Source organism: Carcharodon carcharias, chromosome 18 (genome assembly GCF_017639515.1).
Source record: "Carcharodon carcharias isolate sCarCar2 chromosome 18, sCarCar2.pri, whole genome shotgun sequence".
Lineage (NCBI taxonomy): Eukaryota > Metazoa > Chordata > Chondrichthyes > Lamniformes > Lamnidae > Carcharodon > Carcharodon carcharias.
The window spans coordinates 92,895,663-92,905,585 of NC_054484.1; positions in this window are offsets into that span (position 1 = coordinate 92,895,663).

A 9,923-nucleotide genomic window follows, 5' to 3' on the forward strand; every position below is an offset into this window, starting at 1 on the left:
ACAACTTTATTCTGTTTTTGGGGTGAGGGCACAGCTTTATTCTGTTTTTGGGGTGAGGGTACAGATGTATTCTGTTTCGTGTGTGATCGTACAGTTTTATTCTTTTTTTGGGGGTGAGAGTGCAGTTTAATTCTGTTTTTGGGAGTGAGGGTACAGTTTTATCCTGTTTTGGGTGTGAGGTTACAGTTTTATTCTGTTATTGGTGTGAGGGTACTGTTTTATTCTCTTTTAGGGGTGATGGTAACATTTTATTCTGTTTTGGGGGTGAGGGTACAGTTTTATTCTGTTTTTGGGGGTGAGGGTACAGTTTTATTCTGTTTTTAGAGTTTAGGGTACAGTTATATTCTGTTTATGGGGTTAGGGTACAGGTGTATTCTGTTACGTGTGTGATGGTACAGTTTTATTCTGTTTTTAGAGTTTAGGGTACAGTTATATTCTGTTTATGGTGTTAGGGTACAGTTGTATTCTGTTTCATGTGTGATGGTACAGTTTTATTCTGTTTTTGGGGATGAGGGTACAGTTTTGTTCTATTCTTGGTGTGAGGGGACCGTTTAATCTATTTTAGGGGGGAAGATGCAGTTTTAGTCTATTTTAGTTGTGTGGGTACAGTTTTATTCTGTTTCTGGTTTGAGGGCACAACTTTATTCTGTTTTTGGGGTGAGGGTACAGTTTTATTCTGTTTTGGGTGTGAGAGTACAGTTTTATTCTGTCTTTAGAGTTTAGGGTACAGTTTTTTTTTGGGGTGAGGGTACAGATGTATTCTGTTTCGTGTGCGATCGTACAGTTTTATTCTGTTTTTGGGGGTGAGAGTGCAGTTTAATTCTGTTTTTGGGAGTGAGGGTACAGTTTTATTCTATTTTCAGGGGTGAAGTTACAGTTTTATTCTGTTTTGGGGGTGAGGGTACAGTTTTATTCCGTTTTGGGGGTGAGGGTACAGTTTTATTCTGTTTTGGGGGTGAGGGTACAGATTTATTCTGTTTTCAGGGGTGAGGGTACAGTTTTATTCTGTTTTGGGGGTGAGGGTACAGTTTTATTCTGTTTTTAGAGTTTAGGGTACAGTTATATTCTGTTTATGGGGTTAGGGTACAGTTCTATTCTGTTTCGTGTGTGTTGGTTCACTTTTATTCTGGTTTTGGGGGTGAGAGTACAGTTTTCTTTGTTTTGGCGGTGAAGTTACCGTTTTCTTCTGTTATTGGGATTGAGGGTACAGTTTTATTCTGTTTTAGGTGTGAGGGTACAGTTTTATTTAGCTTTTGATTGTGAGGGTACAGTTTTATTCTGTTTTGAATGTGAGGGTACTGTTTTATTCTGTTTTTGGGTGTGAGGGTACAATTTTATTCTGTTTTTGGGGGTGAGGGTACAGTTTTATTCTGTTTTTAGAGTTTAGGGTACAGTTATATTCTGTTTATGGGGTTAGGGTACAGTTGTATTCTGTTTCGTGTGTGATGGTACAGTTTTATTCTGTTTTTGTGGGTGAGAGTACAGTTTTATTCTGTTTTGGGGGTGAAGGTACCGTTTTCTTCTGTTATTGGGAGTGATGGTACAGTTTTATTCTGTTTTTAGAGTTTAGGGTACAGTTATATTCTGTTTATGGTGTTAGGGTACAGTTGTATTCTGTTTCATGTGTGATGGTACAGTTTTATTCTGTTTTTGGGGATGAGGGTACAGTTTTGTTCTATTCTTGGTGTGAGGGGACCGTTTAATCTATTTTAGGGGGGAAGATGCAGTTTTAGTCTATTTTAGTTGTGTGGGTACAGTTTTATTCTGTTTCTGGTTTGAGGGCACAACTTTATTCTGTTTTTGGGGTGAGGGTACAGTTTTATTCTGTTTTGGGTGTGAGAGTACAGTTTTATTCTGTCTTTAGAGTTTAGGGTACAGTTTTTTTTTGGGGTGAGGGTACAGATGTATTCTGTTTCGTGTGCGATCGTACAGTTTTATTCTGTTTTTGGGGGTGAGAGTGCAGTTTAATTCTGTTTTTGGGAGTGAGGGTACAGTTTTATCCTGTTTTGGGGGTGAGGGTACAGTTTTATTCTGTTTTGGGGGTGAGGGTGCAGATTTATTCCGTTTTCAGGGGTGAGGGTACAGTTTTATTCTGTTTTGGGGGTGAGGGTGCAGATTTATTCCGTTTTCAGGGGTGAGGGTACAGTTTTATTCTGTTTTTGGGGGTGAGGGTACAGTTTTATTCTGTTTTTAGAGTTTAGGGTACAGTTATATTCTGTTTATGGGGTTAGGGTACAGTTCTATTCTGTTTCGTGTGTGTTGGTTCACTTTTATTCTGGTTTTGGGGGTGAGAGTACAGTTTTCTTTGTTTTGGCGGTGAAGTTACCGTTTTCTTCTGTTATTGGGATTGAGGGTACAGTTTTATTCTGTTTTAGGTGTGAGGGTACAGTTTTATTTAGCTTTTGATTGTGAGGGTACAGTTTTATTCTGTTTTGAATGTGAGGGTACTGTTTTATTCTGTTTTTGGGTGTGAGGGTACAATTTTATTCTGTTTTTGGGAGTGAGGGTACAGTTTTATTCTGTTTTTAGAGTTTAGGGTACAGTTATATTCTGTTTATGGGGTTAGGGTACAGTTGTATTCTGTTTCGTGTGTGATGGTACAGTTTTATTCTGTTTTTGTGGGTGAGAGTACAGTTTTATTCTGTTTTGGGGGTGAAGGTACCGTTTTCTTCTGTTATTGGGGTGAGGGTACAGTTTTATTCTATTTTAGGTGTGCGGGTACAGTTTTATTCTGCTTTTGGGTGTGAGGGTACAGTTTTATCCTGTTTTTGGGGATGAGGGTACAGTTTTGTTCTGTTATTGGGCTGAGGGGACAGTTTAATCTATTTTAGGTGTGAGAGTACAGTTTTATTCTGTTGCTGTTGTGAGCGCACAGTTTTATTCTGTTTTTTGTGGTGAGGGTGCAGTTTTATTCCGTTATTGGTGTGAGGGGACAGTTTTAATCTATTTTAGGGGTGAGAGTACAGTTTTATTCTGTTGCTGGTGTGAGCGCACAGTTTTATTCTGTTTTTGTGGTGAGGGTAGAGTTTTATTCTGTTTTAGGGTTGATCGTACAGTTTTATTCTTTTTTAGGGAGGAGGGGATAGTTTTATTCTGTTTTAAGGCTGAGGGTACAGTTTTTTTCTCTTATTGGGGGTGAGGGTACAGTTTTATTCAGTTTTTGGGGTGAGGGTACAGTTTTCTTCTGTTTTAGGGGTGAGGGTACAGTTTTATTCTGCTTTTGGGTGTGAGGGTACAGTTTTATTCTGTTTTGGGGTGTGAGGGCACAGTTTTATCCTGTTTTTGGGGATGAGTGTACAGTCTTGTTCTATTATTGGGTTGAGGGGACCGTTTAATCTATTTTAAGGGTGAGGATACAGTTTTAATCTATTTTAGTTGTGTAGGTACAGTTTTATTCTATTTCTGGTGTGAGGGCACAACTTTATTCTGTTTTTGGGGTGAGGGCACAACTTTATTCTGTTTTTGGGGTGAGGGCACAGCTTTATTCTGTTTTTGGGTAAAGGGTACAGATGTATTCTGTTTCGTGTGTGATCGTACAGTTTTATTCTGTTTTTGGGGGTGAGAGTGCAGTTTAATTCTGTTTTTAGGAGTGAGGGTACAGTTTTATCCTGTTTTGGGTGTGAGGTTACAGTTTTATTCTGTTATTGGTGTGAGGGTACTGTTTTATTCCGTTTTAGGGGTGATGGTAACATTTTATTCTGTTTTTGGGGGTGAGGGTACAGTTTTATTCTGTTTTTGGGGGTGAGGGTACAGTTTTATTCTGTTTTTAGAGTTTAGGGTACAGTTATATTCTGTTTATGGGGTTAGGGTACAATTGTATTCTGTTTCGTGTGTGATTACAGTTTTATTCTGTTTTTGGGGGTGAGGGTACAGTTTTATTCTGTTTTGGGGGTGAGGGTGCAGATTTATTCCGTTTTCAGGTGTGAGGGTACTGTTTTATTCTGTTTTGGGGGTGAGTGTGCAGATTTATTCCGTTTTCAGTGGTGAGGGTACAGTTTTATTCTGTTTTTGGGGGTGTGGGTACAGTTTTATTCTGTTTTTAGATTTTAGGGTACAGTTATTTTCTGTTTATGGGGTTAGGGTACAGTTCTATTCTGTTTCGCGTGTGATGGTACACTTTTATTCTGTTTTTGGGGGTGAGAGTACAGTTTTATATTGTTTTGGCGGTGAAGGTACCGTTTTCTTCTGTTATTGGGAATGAGGGTACAGTTTTATTCTATTTTATGTGTGAGGGTAAAGTTTTATTTTTCTTTTGGTTGTGAGGGTACAGTTTTATTCTGTTTTTGGGGGTGAGGGTACAGTTTTATTCTGTTTTTAGATTTTTGGGTACAGTTATATTCTGTTTATGTGGTTAGGGTACAGTTGTATTCTGTTTCGTGTGTGATGGTACAGTTTTATTCTGTTTTTGGGGGTGAGAGTACAGTTTTATTCTGTTTTGGGGGTGAAGGTACCGTTTTCTTCTGTTATTGGGGTGAGGGTACAGTTTTATTCTATTTTAGGTGTGCAGGTACAGTTTTATGCTCCTTTTGGGAGTGAGGGTAAAGTTTTATTCTGCTTTTGGGCGTGAGGGTACAGTTTCATTCTGATTTTGGGTGTGAGGGAACAGTTCTATTCTGTTTTGGGGTGTGAGGGCACAGTTTTATCCTGTTTTTGGGGATGAGGGTACAGTCTTGTTCTATTATTGGGGTGAGGGGACCGTTTAATCTATTTTAAGGGTGAGGATACAGTTTTAATCTATTTTACTTGTGTAGGTACAGTTTTATTCTATTTCTGGTGTGAGGGCACAACTTTATTCTGTTTTTGGGGTGAGGGCACAACTTTATTCTGTTTTTGGGGTGAGGGCACAGCTTTATTCTGTTTTTGGGTTGAGGGTACAGATGTATTCTGTTTCGTGTGTGATCGTACAGTTTTATTCTGTTTTTGGGGGTGAGAGTGCAGTTTCATTCTGTTTTTGGGAGTGAGGGTACAGTTTTAATCTGTTATTGGTGTGAGGGTACTGTTTTATTTTGTTTTAGGGGTGATGGTAACATTTTATTCTGTTTTTGGGGGTGAGGGTACAGTTTTATTCTGTTTTTGGGGGTGAGGGTACAGTTTTATTCTGTTTTTAGAGTTTAGGGTACAGTTATATTCTGTTTATGGGGTTAGGGTACAGGTGTATTCTGTTTCGTGTGTGATGGTACAGTTTTATTCTGTTTTTAGAGTTTAGGGTACAGTTATATTCTGTTTATGGGGTTAGGGTACTGTTGTATTCTGTTTCATGTGTGATGGTACAGTTTTATTCTGTTTTTGGGGGTGAGGGTACAGTTTTATTCTGTTTTTGGGGGTGAGGGTACAGTTTTATTCTGTTTTTAGAGTTTAGGGTACAGTTATATTCTGTTTATGGGGTTAGGGTACAGGTGTATTCTGTTTCGTGTGTGATGGTACAGTTTTATTCTGTTTTTAGAGTTTAGGGTACAGTTATATTCTGTTTATGGGGTTAGGGTACAGTTGTATTCTGTTTCATGTGTGGTGGTACAGTTTTATTCTGTTTTTAGGTGTGCGGTTACAGTTTTATTCTCCTTTTGTGTGTGAGGGTACAGTTTTATTTTGTTTTGGGCGTGAGGGTACAGTTTCATTCTGATTTTGGGTGTGAGGGAACAGTTCTATTCTGTTTTTGGGTGTGAGGGTACAGTTTTATCCTGTTTTTGTGGATGAGGGTACAGTTTTGTTCTGTTATTGGGCTGAGGGGACAGTTTAATCTATTTTAGGGGTGAGAGTACAGTTTTATTCTGTTGCTGGTGTGAGCGCACAGTTTTATTCTGTTTTTTTGGTGAGGGTAGAGTTTTATTCTGTTTTAGGGTTGATCGTACAGTTTTATTCTTTTTTAGGGAGGAGGGGATAGTTTTATTCTGTTTTAAGGCTGAGGGTACAGTTTTTTTCTCTTATTGGGGGTGAGGGTACAGTTTTATTCAGTTTTTGGGGTGAGGGTACAGTTTTATTCTGTTTTAGGGGTGAGGGTACAGTTTTATTCTGCTTTTGGGTGTGAGGGTACAGTTTTATTCTGTTTTGGGTGTGTGTGTACAGTTTTATTCTGTTTTGGGGTGTGAGGGCACAGTTTTATCCGGTTTTTGCGGATGAGGGTACAGTCTTGTTCTATTATTGGGGTGAGGGGACCGTTTAATCTATTTTAACTGTGAGGATACAGTTTTAATCTATTTTAGTTGTGTAGGTACAATTTTATTCTATTTCTGGCGTGAGGGCACAACTTTATTCTGTTTTTGGGGTGAGGGCACAACTTTATTCTGTTTTTGGGGTGAGGGCACAGCTTTATTCTGATTTTGGGGTGAGGGTACAGATGTATTCTGTTTCGTGTGTGATCGTACAGTTTTATTCTGTTTTTGGGGGTGAGAGTGCAGTTTAATTCTGTTTTTGGGAGTGAGGGTACAGTTTTATCCTGTTTTGGGTGTGAGGTTACAGTTTTATTCTGTTATTGGTGTGAGGGTACTGTTTTATTCTGTTTTAGGGGTGATGGTAACATTTTACTCTGTTTTTGGGGGTGAGGGTACAGTTTTATTCTGTTTTTGGGGGTGAGGGTACAGTTTTATTCTGTTTTTAGAGTTTAGGGTACAGTTATATTCTGTTTATGGGGTTAGGGTACAATTGTATTCTGTTTCGTGTGTGATGGTACATTTTATTCTGTTTTTGGTGGTGAGGGTACAGTTTTATTCTGTTTTGGGGGTGAGGGTGCAGATTTATTCTGTTTTCAGGTGTGAGGGTACAGTTTTATTCTGTTTTAGGGTGAGGGTGCAGATTTATTCCGTTTTCAGTGGTGAGGGTACAGTTTTATTCTGTTTTTGGGGGTGAGGGTACAGTTTTATTTTGTTTTGGGCGTGAGGGTACAGTTTCATTCTGATTTTGGGTGTGAGGGAACAGTTCTATTCTGTTTTTGGGTGTGAGGGTACAGTTTTATCCTGTTTTGGGGGATGAGGGTACAGTTTTGTTCTGTTATTGGGGTGAGGGTGCAGTTTTATTCTGTTATTGGGGTGAGGGGACAGTTTTAATCAATTTTAGGGGTGAGAGTTCAGTTTTATTCTGTTGCTGGTGTGAGCGCACAGTTTTATTCTGTTTTTGTGGTAAGGGGGTACAGTTTTATTCAGTTTTAGGGTTGATCGTACAGTTTTATTCTTTTTTAGGGAGGAGGGGATAGTTTTATTCTGTTTTAAGGCTGAGGGTACAGTTTTTTTCTCTTATTGGGGGTGAGGGTACAGTTTTATTCTGTTTTAGGGGTGAGGGTACAGTTTTATTCTGTTTTAGGGGTGAGGGTATAGTTTTATTCTGCTTTTGGGTGTGAGGGTACAGTTTTATTCTGTTTTGGGTGTGAGTGTACAGTTTTATTCTGTTTTGGGGTGTGAGGGCACGGTTTTATCCTGTTTTTGGGGATGAGGGTACAGTCTTGTTCTACTATTAGGATGAGGGGACCGTTTAGTCTATTTTAGGGGTGAGGATACAGTTTTAATCTATTTTCGTTGTGTGGGTACAGTTTTATTCTATTTCTGGTGTGAGGGCACAACTTTATTCTGTTTTTGGGGTGAGGGCATAACTTTATTCTGTTTTTGGGGTGAGGGCACAGCTTTATTCTGTTTTTGGGGTGAGGGTACAGATGTATTCTGTTTCGTGTGTGATCGTACAGTTTTATTCTGTTTTTGGGGGTGAGAGTGCAGTTTAATTCTGTTTTTGGGAGTAAGGGTACATTTTTATTCTGTTTTTAGAGTTTAGGGTACAGTTATATTCTGTTTATCGGGTTAGGGTACAGTTGTATTCTGTTTCGTGTGTGATGGTACAGTTTTATTCTGTTTTGGGGGTGAAGGTACTGTTTTCTTCTGTTATTGGGGTGAGGGTACAGTTTATTCTATTTTAGGTGTGCGGGTACAGTTTTATTCTCCTTTTGGGTGTGAGGGTACAGTTTTATTTTGTTTTGGGCGTGACGGTACAGTTTCATTCTGAGTTTGGGTGTGAGGGAACAGTTCTATTCTGTTTTTGGTTGTGAGGGTACAGTTTTATCCTGTTTTTGGGGTTGAGGGTACAGTTTTGTTCTGTTATGGGGTGAGGGGACAGTTTAATCTATTTTAGGGGAGAGAGTACAGTTTTATTCTGTTGCTGGTGTGAGCGCACAGTTTTATTCTGTTTTGTGGTGAGGGTAGAGTTTTATTCTGTTTTAGGGTTGATCGTACAGTTTTATTCTTTTTTAGGGAGGAGGGGATAGTTTTATTCTGTTTTAAGGCTGAGGGTACAGTTTTTTTCTCTTATTGGGGGTGAGGGTACAGTTTTATTCAGTTTTTGGGGTGAGGGTACAGTTTTATTCTGTTTTGGGGTGAGGGTACAGTTTTATTCTGCTTTTGGGTGTGAGGGTACAGTTTTATTCTGTTTTGGGGGTGTGTGTACAGTTTTATTCTGTTTTGGGGTGTGAGGGCACAGTTTTATCCTGTTTTTGGGGATGAGGGTACAGTCTTGTTCTATTATTGGGGTGAGGGGACCGTTTAATCTATTTTAAGGGTGAGAATACAGTTTTAATCTATTTTAGTTGTGTAGGTACAATTTTATTCTATTTCTGGTGTGAGGGCACAACTTTATTCTGTTTTTGGGGCGAGGGCACAATTTTATTCTGTTTTTGGGGTGAGGGCACAGCTTTATTCTGTTTTTGGGGTGAGGGTACAGATGTATTCTGTTTCGTGTGTGATCGTACAGTTTTATTCTGTTTTTGGGGGTGAGAGTGCAGTTTAATTCTGTTTTTGGGAGTGAGGGTGCAGATTTATTCCGTTTTCAGTGGTGAGGGTACAGTTTTATTCTGTTTTTGGGGGTGAGGGTACAGTTTTATTCTGTTTATGGGGTTATGGTACAGTTCTATTCTGTTTCGTGTGCGATGGTACACTTTTATTCTGTTTTTGTGGGTGAGAGTACAGTTTTATTCTGTTTTGACGGTGAAGGTACCGTTTTCTTCTGTTATTGGGTGTGAGGGTACAGTTTTATTCTATTTTAGTTGTGAGGGTGCAGTTTTATTTTTCTTTTGGGTGTGAGCGTACAGTTTTATTCTGTTTTGAGTGTGAGGGTAATGTTTTATTCTGTTTTTGGGTGTGAGAGTACAGTTTTATTCTGTTTTTGGGGGTGAGGGTACAGTTTTATTCTGTTTTTAGATTTTTGGGTACAGTTATATTCTGTTTATGTGGTTAGGGTACAGTTGTATTCTGTTTCGTGTGTGATGGTACAGTTTTATTCTGTTTTTGGGGGTGAGAGTACAGTTTTATTCTGTTTTGGGGGTGAAGGTACCGTTTTCTTCTGTTATTGGGGTGAGGGTACAGTTTTATTCTATTTAAGGTGTGCGGGTACAGTTTTATTCTGCTTTTGGGCGTGAGGGTACAGTTTCATTCTGATTTTGGGTGTGAGGGAACAGTTCTATTCTGTTTTTGGGTGTGAGGGTACAGTTTTATCCTGTTTTTGGGGATGAGGGTACAGTTTTGTTCTGTTATTGGGGTGAGGGTGCAGTTTTATTCTGTTTTAGGGGTGAGGGTACAGTTTTATTCTGCTTTTGGATGTGAGGGTACAGTTTTGTTCTATTATTGGGGTGAGGGGACCGTTTAATCTATTTGAGGGGTGAGGATACAGTTTTAATCTATTTTAGTTGTGTGGGTACTGTTTTATTCTGTTTCTGGTGTGAGGGCACAACTTTATTCTGTTTTTGTGGTGAGGGTTGAGTTTTATTCTGTTTTAGGGGTGATCGTACAGTTTTATTCTTTTTTAGGGAGGAGGGGATAGTTTTATTCTGTTTTAAGGCTGAGGGTACAGTTTTTTTCTCTTATTGGAGGCGAGGGTACAGTTTTATTCTGTTTTAGGGGTGAGGGTACAGTTTTATTCTGTTTTAGGGGTGAGGTTACATTTTTCTTATGGTT